This window comes from Camelus ferus, chromosome 4 (genome assembly GCF_009834535.1).
Source record: "Camelus ferus isolate YT-003-E chromosome 4, BCGSAC_Cfer_1.0, whole genome shotgun sequence".
NCBI classification, from domain to species: Eukaryota; Metazoa; Chordata; class Mammalia; order Artiodactyla; family Camelidae; genus Camelus; species Camelus ferus.
This window is the reverse complement of record NC_045699.1, coordinates 34,643,864-34,659,150: the sequence shown is the minus strand read 5'-3', so window position 1 is coordinate 34,659,150 and position 15,287 is coordinate 34,643,864. Positions and strand designations below refer to the sequence as shown.

The following is a 15,287-nucleotide window of genomic DNA, read 5'->3' as shown; positions in this document are numbered from 1 at the left end:
ACATAAGCTAAAAAAAAACAGTTCTTAAAACATGTAAGTGGAAGAGGAAAAAAATATTCCAAACATCTTGACTAAAGGATGGTTGGAAATAATAAAGGAGGGATTCGGGGACAGGGAAGGAAAAAGAAGGTGAAGTGGCCCACAGAAGAAAAAGCTATTTTCACAAAGCTTTCTTGGGTGAGATAAAGGAAGCTGAATACAAACACCCATCCAAAGGGGCTCTGCTATTAAGGGATATGGGGCTAGGACTGTGTAAGGGACACTGAGATACCCAAGAATTTATGCACCTATCCACTCACTCATCCATCCACCCATCTCTTTGTTCATTCAAACATTTTAAATACCTACTACATGCCAGGTATTTTGTTAGGTTCAGGGGATACAATGGGGAGTAAGTGTAATACAGTCCCTGCCTTCAGTTGCTCACATTCTGGAGAGAGACACAGACAATTAAAAAGAAAAATCTACAATGTGATGAGTGTGGGCACAGGGCCGGTAAGCAGAACAGCATCCACTAACTTGGATGAGCACCCAGCATCCAAGTTAGGAGACCCTTTAGGACCTGATCGCCTGCCCCCAAGGGCCTTATCCCACTGCACTGGGGCTGGGCCCCTGCACTGCATTCAAATTACACCCTTTCCTCCTCACCTCCAAGCATGGGAGCAGAGCTCTGCACAGAATGCAGCAGCAAGGGAGCCTAGGGTGGGACTGCAGAGCTCCAGTATGTGAGCCCTCTGCTCTCCTCACATTTGAGCATTAACTGCAAAACACTAGAATTATTTTGGTACCACATCATTTTTTGAGAGCCTGACAGAAAGCTCTCACTGAAGTTTGCAGGGGGAATACTGGATGACGTTAAGAACCAGGAGTGATAGAGTGAGCGGGCCATGGATTTGAGTCATTGCTCAGCCAAGTCATATCTGTGTGACCTCGGAGAAATTACTTAACTATTCTGTGCTTTCATTTTCACGTGTGTAAATTGAGGACAGAAATAATACCAATGGTTTTTAAAATTTTTATAAGAGTTAAAAATAAAAAAATAAAAGTGGAATGTCCTTCAAATACTGTAAAGCACCATAAACATCTATGTATAGTGAATAGTAACCCGGCTTCAAAAAAATTCTGGTGTACAAGAATTGCAACTTTTTTTCCCCATAATTGTACCTAATTTCCTTTCCAAGTGTTCAAATTTCCAGGTGGAAAAAGCCTTAATCTTAATCAATTCTGGGTCCTTTCCAACTCTAAAGGGTCCATTCATGGTACCACAATGCCAAGAATCCATCTTTGTTGTCATCATTTCTTCTTGCTGGCATCTGTGGAAAAATCCTTATTCTCCTGTGGTCTTCAATTGTGGATCCATGCAGGTCTCTGCTATGGCACTCCTGGTCCTGCCACACTGTCTACACAGACTCGCAGTCTGCCACAGGAATGCCACTATCTACCCCACCAAAAACTTTCTTGTGTCCCTCTCCACGCAGGGTTCCTGGAAACCCAGATGCCATCTGTCATCCCTGAGCCGTTTGCCTGGCACACCAAGAAGGTACTTGTTTCATGTTCCCACCACACTGGGCTTGGGGGACACATAAAAGCCCCACACTTCAACAGCTCTGAAAACACTACCCTGAGAATGAAGGGCTAGGCAGTGATAGGTCCTATCTGCTCTAGGATTTCCAAGGTCTTAATTCAAATTTGGGATCCTGGGTAGCCCTTCTTCATCTAGTCTTCCAAATCTATGGTATCATCCTAAGACCAAAGCTTTCAAAGTCCAAAACCAAAAATCTGGCTCCTTTGTTGCCTGCTGGGTTATTTCTCTGAGACAATAAAACCAGAATACCTCCCTAGGAGCACAGGAATGAAGGGGCCAACTTAACATTTCAGTGTATTGGGTCCAGGGCCCACCTCTTTATTAGGCACCATTGGCACCGTGCCCAGGGCTTGTGATACTTTTAGGGGCCCAGGAGAGTGTTCTAATCATTTTTAAATCAGAAAAAAATACATAATCTAGTTTGGATTATATCTGTTTTTATACCAAAGCAGTCACAAACCATTATTTTAAACTTTCTTTTTTTTAATGGAGGAAGGGACCCATGAAGGCAAAGATAATTAGTGTCCATGAAAGTCAAAATGCAGCCTTGATTATCCCACCATACATTTTAAGTTGTATTATAACAAGATTATTTTTTATAAAAAATGCAGATATTTTCTTTTTCTTACCACAATCTCAGATAGCAGCCAAAAATCCCAGCATTAAAATATGAGTCTATAATGAAACTTTGGAGGACTAAGCTAATGCAACTGGTATTCCCTGATGCCTGCCAGCTGCCCACAAACAGTGCGCCCACAGCCTACAGAGCCTGAGAGATACAGAGCTAAAGACTTGGCCCTACTTACAAGGGGCTGCCAGCCTTGCAAAGATAAATATATGTGTTAAAAAATTATAAAATATATAAAATACAGTAAAATATAAAATATACATTTACTATATACCAAATATATACTTACTACAAATAATAATATAGTAAAAGTGATTAGGGTATCATAAAGGAAATGGGAGGCCTAATTATTCCCTGACTTTATTATGTCACTTGGACACTGGCTTGTGCCTCAGTTTCCTTGAGACAAACTGAAAATCATACACTGAGGAGAAAAATCAATAGATTGAGAGCCTCAAGTGAAAAGTGATATATAAATACAAAATATTATGTGTAATAATATTGTGTCTATTTACAATATATTTCAGACAGGTATTTTTAAATACTCTGTCAATACCAATTAAGCCTTATAGCATCTTTGTAAGACAAACATACATATAATGCCCCAAAATAAAAATAATCAAACTATAATAATATATACATATATATACTTTATATAGCCTTGTTTGCCTTACTACCTGTACTCCTTTATGGTTACCATACAACTTGCCATGACTTCTCATTTATTGCAATAAAAATTATGAGAAAATAATGAATATGATAAAATAAAACTTACAATGTCTCTAGAACAGTAACTTTCAAACTTTTTGACCACAGCTTTCACCTAGTCCATTGCAACCCACCCTGAGACATTTGCCAATGTCTGGAGACATTTTTAGTTGTTGCATCTGGGTGGGGTGGGTTATTACTGGCATCTAGTGGGTAGAGTCCAGCAATGCTGCTAAACATCCTACAATGCCCAGGACAGCCCTCCACAACAAAGAAATATCTGACCCAAAATGTCAGAAGTGCCAAAGTGGAGAAAGCTCTAGAGCATGATTATGTACCACACTCTTAGATCAGTGGTTCCCAAATCTTAAGTGTTTCACAGAGCATCAAAATTTTCCCCCAAATTTGTAAAACCAACATAAAATTGCCAACTTTTTGTCTTGACAAGAACATGAAAAGAAAAATAACCATCTATCACCTTAATAAGAAGACCTCTAACAACAAAGATAAGTAAAAACAATCTCAGAGTTCCTTAAACTGAATAAATTTAGCTATGTGAAAAACTTGCTACATTGTCTTCACAGTTTGTACATCACCTTGGATTAGTAAAAAAGGTCATCACTGACCAGCACTGATCTAGTCTACAGGCTGGATTCTGCAGGTATTAATTTCCCTAGACGTGAATTTGACCAGCAGCAGTCAGTTCAAGGCCAAAATAGCTTGAATACAGGTATTTCATGCTGCTGACTGAAGTCAGAAGAGCTGTTTTTGATGCCAGGTGTGCATATACAGGCTGACATTCCTGCTGGAAGGAGAGCCCACAGGGCCTCTTGCCAGCAGGGCCAAAATTTTCTTTGACAACAGCCTTGCTTCTGCTGAGGACTTTGCTCTATCAAGTCCAGAGCTGAATGCTGTAGCTATTTCTTCATATGAGAAATCTTTATGTAAAACATCCTTAATTACAAGAAATTTGCTTTCTCTACCCTACTGTGGGACAAATAGTTATGAATATGAGTAGAATTACAAATGAACAGGATCAGAGCAGCCAACTGTATAAAAAGGAGCTTGGAACCATGACCCTGTTGTCAAAAATGCCACCTGGACTGATTTAGGGAGGGTTAAGGTCAAGAGAATCTAGCAGGGCAAAGATAGCATGAGCAGGTCCCATTCTGGGCAACTTCCCACCACCAATCCTATAATCACCTGAACATTCTAGATCCTGTATTGTCTTGTCTCCTCAGGCCTAATATAGTCCCAAGTAATGCCTTGTGAAAAGTATTTTCTGAATCTGTTTCTGGGGTCGTTTGGGAGCTTTGGTTTCTAACCATAAGAGTTGAATGATTTCACATCAAATTGAATCTGTAAGCCCCCCTTGATTGAACACATATAAATCCTTTAGTGAGTTGCAGGACTAAACAAACTCAACTCTAGAGCATACTCAGGCAGGGACCTGCGGCTCCCCTCAGGCTGCCCCAAGCCATAGTGGTCCAGCTTCCAGGGAAGGACAGGGTGGGTTTAGGCCATAGGATTCTCCTTGCAGGAAAGGAGACCAAGTTACTCTGTAGGGTTTCTGTGGTCTCATGACTATGTGGGAGAAGTAAAGTGGGGGTTTGCAAAGAAATCATTATCTTTATCACTTCTCCACTTTTCACATTTTAAAATAATCATCCATTAATCAATCTTCCTTTTCATTAGGCCAAGAGCATCTTTGACATGGGGATTATTTTTTATTCATCTTTGTGATCCCAGTGCCTAACATAGTCTAACAGGTTGTAAATGCTCATTAAATCTCAAATGATTGATTGGTTCATTGAATTTCTTACATTTTGTCACTGTCACTTTAATATAAATCCTGAAAGCAAAGGCTTTCAAACATGCCCATAAAAATAAAGTGCATCCCAGCTTGCTCTGCAAAAGCACACATAAAGAAGGAGTGATTATGCAAATAGAGATGCTAGTCCTTTGCAACAAAAACCTGTTTTTAAAGGAATTATAAATCTGCTTGCTGAATGGGAAAACTCTCAGTATACATATGCATTACAATGATGGCAAAGGGGGTGTGAATCTGAGCAATATCTGACATGGGAACAATGAAAATCTGAGCAGAATTCTGGTTTCTGGTTACTTGACAAGAGACACCATTTCTTTGCGAATTTCAAAGATGTTAAAAATGTTTAGTTAAGACTCTAGATGGCAGAATATATTAATTTTAAATTTTAGAACTATTAATGTAGTTCACAGTTACTCTGTCAGCTATTGTATTTTCTGAAGTAAATCTAACCCAAATGAGAAGAGAAAGATACCTTTTCTATTAGGTTTTATAATCATCTGCTATCTAGGACTTTAAATGAAAATTACCCCAGAGAGTCAGCTATATTTCCTGACACATTAAAAGCATAAAACCAGTAGAATCAAAGACTCCAAAAAAAAATTTGACAATCCTCTTTAAAGATTTCACGGGCAAATGATTTATATGCCAAGGTAGTGCTGTTTGGTGGCACATTTATCAAACTGACAAATGAAGACTTTTAGATGTATTTGCAAGAGTCATAAAGAAAATCTTATGTCCTTGGGAGAAATGTTGACATTTCAGACTTATGAAGAAGGACTTTGTTTCCTGATGTGTCTCATGCTCTATGTCATTTGTGCATCTATAACTATAAAACCACAGAATTTGAAACCTAAACTGCACTCAGAAGAAAACTATTTGACAGAAACAGATAAGTGAAGTCATTTTCTTCACTCAACATATATTGAGTGGCATGTAAATAAGACCCATCATTAAAAAAAATTTTTTTCTTAGAAACTCTCCCAAAACAGAAAGCCCTATGTAGAATACTGGGAAGAAACAAAAGGAATACATCAGTATTACATCAGGAATACATCATAAACCTTGTCTATCTTAACAGTTGAAATGTTAAGTAAATATTGTCAGTCTGATTAACTGCCAAATACATGACTTTGAAAACAGCTGAAGGCACATGTATTAAGTGGGGTGACACGATAATTGATTATTCCACCTGGGACACTGTTAGAGGGAAATTAGGTACTAAGTACACTGGGAGTGGTAAAAACCAGGACTGTCTTAGTCAAGTCAGAATTGGGATGTTCTGTTTCTCTATGTTTCGACAACCAGATCTCAGTTATCTTCAAATCGTAAGATGCTTCTTATAGTTCCTTTGATCTCCCCTCCAGAAACAGCTTATATTGTTTGGCCAAACACATTCTGGGTGGTAGAATAGTAGGACTGAAAAGAGACAGAGTTTTTGAAATGTATTATATATTAGTAATTACTGTCATCCAAAGAACACCTTAGCAGTATATTGGCATGAATGAATGGTATGGAGACTGGTTTGGCCCCTGCAAAAGAAAAAGCAAACGCCTCATTACCTCTAAATTCCTATCCCTATAGTCTTAATATCATCAGCTTAGATGATGTGAATTAATTACTCTAGGATAACATCAAGTAATTATATTATGTGAGCTTAAGTCCCATTTTAATGCACACTTCCATGAATCCATGAGCAATGCATACTGAGTATATAATACAAGGTTCTTGGCTTAAAATCAATTCATTTCATTCACGTTAGAAACAAATGAAATAACCTTTCTTCATAAATAGAATCTAGAGTTAAAACTGTCTTCCATTATGAACATAGCTACACAAATTAACATTTTTCCATTTCTTCCTAGAAATCATTCAAAAGCAGCAAAGAACAAAAGATGAAAGAACATTAAAAGCAAATGAATTTTTGGCAGTCAGAAGTTATATTCCCTAGATTACATCATGTGTAAGGACTGTAAGCAGCCAAGATCCAGTTGAAGACAAGTGGAAGAATTAGAGACTAGAGACTATAGCAAGAAATCTCAGTAGTGAGATTGTCCAGAAGTAGGAAATCTCAGACCATGAACCAAACTACATTCCTATAGTTATGCAGATAAATTCTTTCACTGAAAACAATGGAAAATGCTAGGTGGTTAAAATATATATTTCTAAATTCCAACAGAATAAAAGTATTTAAGAGCTGAAATTCCAGTGGGGAACTTCCAGGCCAATTTTTGGAATGAAAGCCTGTAACCAAAGGAGTAAACAGAACTTCAGAAAACCAAGATTGCTGATGCCTTTGGACTATTTGCTAACATTGCACAGGGGCAATGGCTTCAGGGCTGGAGGGACAAAAGTCTAGCCCTAGAGCCCACTTTGGAGGGGAGTTTTATAAGCAAGTCTTTCATACGTGATAGATATTATGTTTGCCAATACAATTTCTCCTTTTTTTACTAGAAATATAAGAAGTAAAAATTCCCAGCTCCCTTGCAGTTAGGCCATTTGACTAGCTTGGCCAATGAAATAAAAATGAGCAGTAATGATATCTATTATTTCTGAGCTAAGACAGTGAAAGCTCATTTATAATTCTTGACTTTTTCTTCCCCTGCCAGAGCAATTGGTGACTTTCTAGATAATGGAGCCTCTATCAGCCTGAGTCCCAGAGTATCTATGTGGAGGGGTGTCCCACCCTCCAACAAAATCCTAAAGCAGACTGTGTGAGCAGAAAATAAATCTTTATGTGCTAAGCCACTGAAATTTTCAGAACTGTTTGTTATCATAGAGTAAGCCTAGCCTATTCTAATATAGAAATAAGTACCAGAAGTGGAAGGAGTGCTTCTGTAACAAAAATCGAAAATATATGGCACTGGCTAAAGACCAGGTAAAGACAATAGGAAACTGATACCAGAGGATGGAGAGGATGGAGAGGCCAGTAACAACTAAGTAGATTCAAACAAATAGGAAACTTACTATTTTTTTTTTTTAAGAATTGTATTTTCAAATAAGCCAGGAGCCTGCATTTAAATTCCTTTAACTGTTCGATATTTAAAATACCTTTTGGCCCCCAAACTTCTGGGAACAGGAAGTGAACTGCAAAAGACAAACAACCAACCCATAGGAAGGCATATTTTACAACATCCATTGCAGGTGTGGTCAAGGAGAATAATGGAAAAGAAAAGACCATACACAGGGCAGAGCTAAGCACCAAAAGAACAATGGGAAAGGGAAGCTGCTGCCAGGAAACGGAATCAGGGTCTAAGCAAAGAATATTCCTGACACCAACGTAGGACTCCCTAACAATGCCTGCCTGACAGGATTTAAGAACAGCCATGGACAAAAGACTGCTCTGTCACTTCCATCCTTCCCCTTTCTGAGTTGAAGTGCTTATTACAGTTATCTTGTCCCTGTCCCACCACTCTATATTGGTCATATGGAGACTGAGCAAAAAAATTTTCTGCTTTATAGGTTTCTGAACAAGTAGAGCCACAGCTAGACTTTGTAGAAAGATAACAGCACAACACATGGAGATCTTAGACTTTTGACCTATGACTGAATAGAATTTAAGTCATTTTCCTTGGGTAAATGGGTAAACATAATCAGTCTTCATACGGAAAGAGTGAAACCAATATTTGGTGACTTGCCTAAAGAACACAACTTCAAGAGCATACGGAAATTTCATAAAAATTAAGAAAAAGTATTTCAGTATGTTTGAAAGATATAAATGGCAATGCAATAAAACTTAAAATTCATAACACATTGTAAAAGAGAACCTTTTTCAATTTCAAAATATTTAAGCATTTTATCAAACAACTCTTTAATCAAAGATCAATACTAACAAATTGCTGAATTTTTTAAAAATACCAATAAAAAGAAATACCACTTGTAAGAATCAATAGGATGCAGCTAAGGTAGAAACCAGAAAAAAATTCAAAGCTTTAAGTACTTATACCAATAGAAATGAACAATGAAAATAAATAAACATCTAAATTCGAAAACATAAAAAATAAGCAAGCCAAAAGAAATCTGAATGATAGAATAATTCAAAATAAAAGCAAAAGTCAATAAATTAGAAAACAAAATAAATGAATAAGTAAGCAAAATAGACAAACTCCTATCTAAAAAAATCAAGAAAAAAGCAAGGGGAGACACAAACAAAATAGAGGGATATAATATGCAAAAAATGGACTATTATTAGGCAACAAAAAGAAATAAAGTATTGATACATGCTACAACACAGATAAACCTTAAAAACATTATGCCGAGTAAAAGAAGCCAGTCACATAGGGCCATATATTATATGATTCCGTTCATATGAAATGTCCAGAATAGGCAAATCTATAAAGAAAGAAAGTACATTAGTGGTTGCCTAGGGCTCAGGGGCATAGGGAACCAGATTTCTTTTAGGGTTAGTGAAAATGTTCTAAAATCAGTTGTGTTGACAGATGTACCACTCTGTGAATATACTAAAAGCCATTGAATTATATGCTTTAAAAGGATGACTATACAGAATGTGAACTATATCTTAATAAAAATAAGATATAATTATCAAAAGAAGAAAAATTTAAAAATCTTTAAAGACTACTTTCCGTAACTCTATGCAAATATATTTGGAACACTAGGTAGTATACATAACTTTCTACGAAAAACAATTTACCAAATTTGTCCTCAGTAGAGACAAGAAGTCTAAACAGACAATTCCCAAAGAAGAAATAAAGAAGTTGTCAAAGGAAAAAAAGAGTTACCCTCAAAACAGTACTAGTCCCAGATGGTTTTATTATGGGAGGAAATTTCTTATTCATGCCTGAATGTCTAGCAGGACATTCGACCTGCCTTGACCTGCTCACTTGTCAGAGATACACAGACATGGGTGGAGTCAATAAGACCTATAATGGATCACATTACATTCACTACACTCACCTTGATATAAGTGTAAGCCAACCAGAAGCAGCCTTTCCCAATTACTTATACTTATTACAGGACTGTTTAAACATACAAAAAAATTCCAATAAAGGAAATACAATCCATCTAGACTAAATTCTTTTAATTCACACAACACACATTACTTATTCTTTTAAGGTCTAGGTAGAAGGCCACAATATCTTAAAACTCCAGGAGACTGCCAGCAATAACTATTTGGTTGCTTTGTTGGCATGCACCCCCACAATGAGAGCAAGTGCCAATGAGCTCTGAAAGCTCTGGATTCTTATACAGCAATGAGTAGGGAATTCCTTTTCTGTGAAGATCTTTTAGGGATTCTGCTGTTCACACCCTTCTATGAATATTCGTACGCACACTAGCTAACCTGAATGTGTTGGCCCTAGATATATATTAGCTCTATTGTCCACACCCATCTGGCTGCAGGTTTATGGATATGTAACTTGGGCATCATACGGATAGATGGATAAATGCTATTAAGATGCTGTGGCCACCCTAGGAATAAAAGTCACAATTTTTGCAATCACACACTTGACATCACTGGTTACCAGTCATTGTGCAATGAAAAATGCACACGTATTTTCAGACACTCCGGGGGGAGGGAAAGGATAGTAATGACCTCAGCTGAAAACTAACTAATGTGCCAGCTTTACAAACTCCATGTGAATCCTAGGAGCTAAGACAACCTCCTCCAGAAAACTTTCCCTAGTGTAATAGACTGAAGTGGTCCTCTTGGATGTCCCCAGAGCACTCTATCTGATGTGTCTATCAAAAATAGTAATACTGATATTCAAATTTATTTAGAACTTTTTCAAAGCATAGCAAAGATATGTTCACCTAATCTCTACACAGGATTTCTGTTTCCTAATTGTTACATCTAAGGTCAATTTTTCAAAACTGCATTGGGATGGGTGGGGCAAGGAGTTTTAAATCAAAATAACACCTAATGTAGGAAATCACCAATAATATTAATGGGTTATATTTAAAAATTTTCTATAAAAATGAGTGTTTGGAATTTGGAATTCATTCTCCATTAGAGTAGCTCTCTATAGGATATAATAGATAAAGCAGATATCTACAGGACAGGATAGGATTATCAACCCAGCTCTCCTTTCTCCTGGGTATGTCCACTGTGCCCTATGGCTATTGGAGAAATGCCATTTTCCACCAAACCTTGCCCAGTCAGATGACACAAACAGATACTTGAACCAGGAATGGATACCTGACCTGAAATTTTTGAATTTAAAATTCAAAATACCTTAAAACCAACATTTTTGGGGGATGAAGATGTCAGATATAAATCCCAAAACTACAGCAGCCATGTTTCCCACACTCTTCAATGATAACATAATGCAAACACCCAAAGAGGTAGAGAGAGGATAAATGTAGCAAGACCTGGTTGCATTCGCATCCCTTACTCCTGTTGTTATAAGGTGGAGCTGCACCCTTGCCCTTTTTCTTATATAGTGATGAATCATTCCAGGAATATCATGAATTAATTCATTTTCTTGCTTCCTCAGGCTAGTGCAAGCTGAGTATCTATCACTTGCAACCAAAAGAAGTCTGAGTAGTACACACAGAAAACAGTACTAACGGGGTGGCTTCCCAGGCCAACTCAGAGAAGTTTGTCTAATAGTACTACTTCTAGTGCTTTTGAAAGCCTTGAGCCCTGAGCCTGGGTATCCATGTATCCACAGACTAAACTTCTCTTTATCAAAATGTCACTAAGCCCAACATTCTTCTCACCTCCTCCCTACTCTCCACATCCTTACCTAGAAAGGGATCATCAAAAAGAGAAAAAAAGTGGATGAAAAAGTACATGACTATGTGTGAGAAGAAAGACTACAGCAGCATTATGAGAAGGCTGTAGTGGCTCCTGTGGCCCAGGAGGGAGATGGTCCCAAGTGTAGGTAGGGGGTTGGCTCAGACACAGGTACTTGTATACAGCAATGATCTTTCCTAATCCAATTGCACTCACATAGGGAAATGTCTGTCCTATAATACCCTGCCTTATAACGGTTTATCTTGCAAGCAAAACTGTTTTATTTTGGCCGCCAGTTAAATTGAGCAAAACCTCACACAAAGGTCAAGGCAAAACAATTCTATAACTACTGGTTTTCAGAAAACGAATTTGTTTGGAATTTCATAAAAGTGAACAGCATTGAAATAAAAATATAGTCAGGACAAAACGATGCAGAGTGTCCTGGATCATCTTGAAAAATAGAAAATAAGGTGCTTCCCCCGCCAAAAAAAAACTACTACCCTCAAAAGCATTTGTGGGTATGTGCGTATGTTGAGGAATAAGAATAATGGAGCACTAGATCAAAAATAACCATGGGGTAGGATCTACCATTACAGAACACAGACAAGAATGAAAGCGTGGTTAAACCAAATGAATGTAAATAGCATCATCTTTTTTACCCAACATAAACTAGCAATCAAAAAAGATATTTTAAAAAGACTCATAATATCATGAAGAATGACTCAGACTCCAAAAGAGATGAAGTATTGTGTCTAAATTCTGATTATTTAAAGAATGTTTGCTTCAGGGGAAAAGCTTTAGAAAATGATACTAAATTTTCATAAGTAATTCTTATTATGAAACAATACACATTTCATTATGGAAAATGTAGAAGTGGCAAAGGGGAAAAAAAGAAAAGGACAAATAATCCATAAATCCACCATCCAGTAATAAATATTTTGTGTTGTATAGTGAATATTCTTTCAGTCTCTTTTCAGTGCATATAGACATATATTTTTAACAAAAGAATTAATTACATGCTTTTTTTTAACTTACTTATAGCAATATTATATTTTCAAATACTAATATTTACACTTTGTGCTCTACACTGGAATTTGACACAACGTTGTAAAATTAGAAATCAATTAAAAATGTTAAAAAAATTTATACTTTGATTAACTCTTTAAAATAACCTTTGCTTTAATAAATCAGAGGCATCCACATTAGCCTTGGGAAGACTTAGGACTGTTTTGCTAGGAATATGAAGAAAAATAAAATGGTCCTGATTAACTTCTGACTAACAGTCAAACTTTAGAGTCCTGAGTGAGATGTTTTTCAGGAAAGTTAGGAATTGTTGAGAAATAAAAGATCTAAATTTCTTAAATTTTTATTAATAACAAGACCCAAAAGTTCCCAAACATGGCCTATGTAGAGTGACCCTATCATTTATCTTTTAAAGATCACTTTAAAAAGTGAGAGAAGGGCTTTTAATAAGTCTCAGGCCAATGGGAGTAAACTCTTCTGGGAAAACCCTAGCATATCCACACTCTCCCTACAGGGCACTTGATGGAAGCTGAATTGAGTGTCAGTGGGCCAGCTGAAGGGCTGCAGTGTTGAGGGATGAGGTGCTCCAGCACAGTGGCTACTACCAGCCTAAGTCAGGGGCCAGGGAGGATGAGCATGACATGGAGATCCATAGTGCCAATGAGAGCCAAAATGAAACTGAGTCTGTAAGCAGAGACATCAGGTCCTCAGCAAACCAAGTGGATTAGTCACAAATTCATCAGCAAAAGGCACAGAAGTTGGGTAAAGGATGAGGTGAGCAAGAACAAGGACCCACACAGAGATCTGAGAGCCTCACTCCCCCATCACCAAAATATCATAGAACTTCGGCCCCTTATGCACACACAGATAACACTGGTGAAAAGAGAGGGTAGAGGAGGAAGGACTCATAAAGAGTGGGCATTGTTTTGAAATAGACTATTTCAACCTGAAACAAATTTTAAACTCAAAGAGACAAAGAAACCCTTTAATTGGCAAGTTTGAATTTTTCTATAGTAACCAATGGTTGAAAAATCATGAGGATCAGTTTTAAAAATAAATTTTATATATGTATCTGCGTTGTGTGCAAATTTCTAATTCTGCTACCCACTCGATAGTGAATATAGTTCCATATCATTGGTCTACTATTATATCATCTCTAATGTCACACAATGTTATAATTTACAATGATTTTTTAAGAAATTAAAATGTCTCCTTAAAGTATGAATATCATTTGTCCCTACAGCAATTCAAAATTTCCTTGGTATCTTTCAGTCCCTAGTAAGTCATGTACTGCAACTAGGAAGAATACAAGTTTAGCTCCCATTTTTCAGTTCTTTACCATTCTAATCAGAAGCCTAATGCTTTACACCTTTCTAAGCTTACTTGTACGGAGGTGACCAAACATGCTTCAATGTTGTCCTATTGCATCAGGATCATGGCTGTGAAAATCAGCTCTGGCTTTATTATGGATTTGTGCTATCCTGTAGTCATTTATCTCAGGCCTTCTTAAAGTATAAAATACAGGGGCCCCAGCCTGCAGTGCCTCAGGTGTTTGTATGTGTGTTCTTTCTATCTGCTCATTTGTTCATTTCTCTAATAAACATTAATTGAGCACCACTGTGTTCTTACCACTTGTCCTGAGGCTTGCTTGTCTCACTTCTCATCACCGACCAAAAAAGCCTCTTTAAAGTCTCTCCTCCCTCCTCTCACAGAACCAAACATTTAAAATGCATAAAATAAGAGTTAAATGCTTTCAACTGAGGGCCTACGTTGTTCAAGTAGAAGGATGGAAACTTGCTGGAAGGGGAAGAATTTATGGATTTCAACAAAGGGTAACTGCAACATGTTGTTACTAAAGGGCCTTATTTTCTTTTCCTTTTTATCTTGGTTTTTCAGTGTGTGCTAGAGATGTGAGAAGATGGGACTGCTGGCTAGAGAGATTCTATGTAACTCTAGCTTCATCCTTAGTGACATAAAGGGCTCTAAATACTTCCAGGTTAGTCCCCAAGAAAGTTTCTGATTAAATACGTGAAGAACATGCAACAAATTAGAAAATCAATCTCTACTTTCTAATATGTATATTAATGATATCCTGGTGCTTTGATACTGGGTTCTCCTTTGAAAGTGGAGCACCTTGAATATTTATTAACTCCCTGTTCAAACAGCACAATAGGGCAGGACTCTGAAGGACATCACAGAAAGCTCTCCAACTTCTTTCCCCTGCCCAAATGATTTTCTGTAAAAATCTTTAAAACTCCCGAGTTTCCTACCCCAAATTATCACATTTTAATTTTTCTTCCTTTTTTCCCTTTTCTTTCTGTTCCCTTCCTATAATGGGGGTTGGGGAAGGAGAGTAAAATGTCCAGGGTCTTTAAGTTAGGGCTTAGGCAGGAGAGAAAAGTAACTGAAACTACAAATACATAAAATTAACCTGAGCCCTTAAAACTCTTAAGTGTCACCATGGAGACCAGAGCATGAGCTGTCTCCATGGAGACTTGAAAGAATTTTTTGGCTCATCACTTATTACCAGATGTCAATTTGACCAAGGAAGAAAAGATGAGTATAAATAAGTAAGTAAGTAAGTAAGTAAGTAAATAAATAAATAAATAAGAACTCGCCTCATAGCAGAGAGTTTATTAAGGGCAAATCTAGTTGTTTTGTTTCTTAGTATTCCATTATTCCAGTGACTGGGATATTCCAAGAGAAAATTTCCTCTCAACTCATAATTTCTGGAAACATTTGATGATATAGCTCCATAAATGTTACAGGAATCAATAGAGAAAGAGAGTTCCTAGAAAAAGCCTTTCTTACTCAGAGGCAT

The 15,287-nt window shown here is 37.2% G+C and overlaps 1 protein-coding gene across 10 annotated transcripts in view; it reads right to left on the bottom strand.

The window, feature by feature from the left end:
* Positions 1 to 15,287, bottom strand: part of C4H9orf135 (chromosome 4 C9orf135 homolog) — a 240,842-nt gene that overhangs the window by 185,417 nt on the left and 40,138 nt on the right. The gene's annotated exons all lie outside the window — the stretch shown is intronic.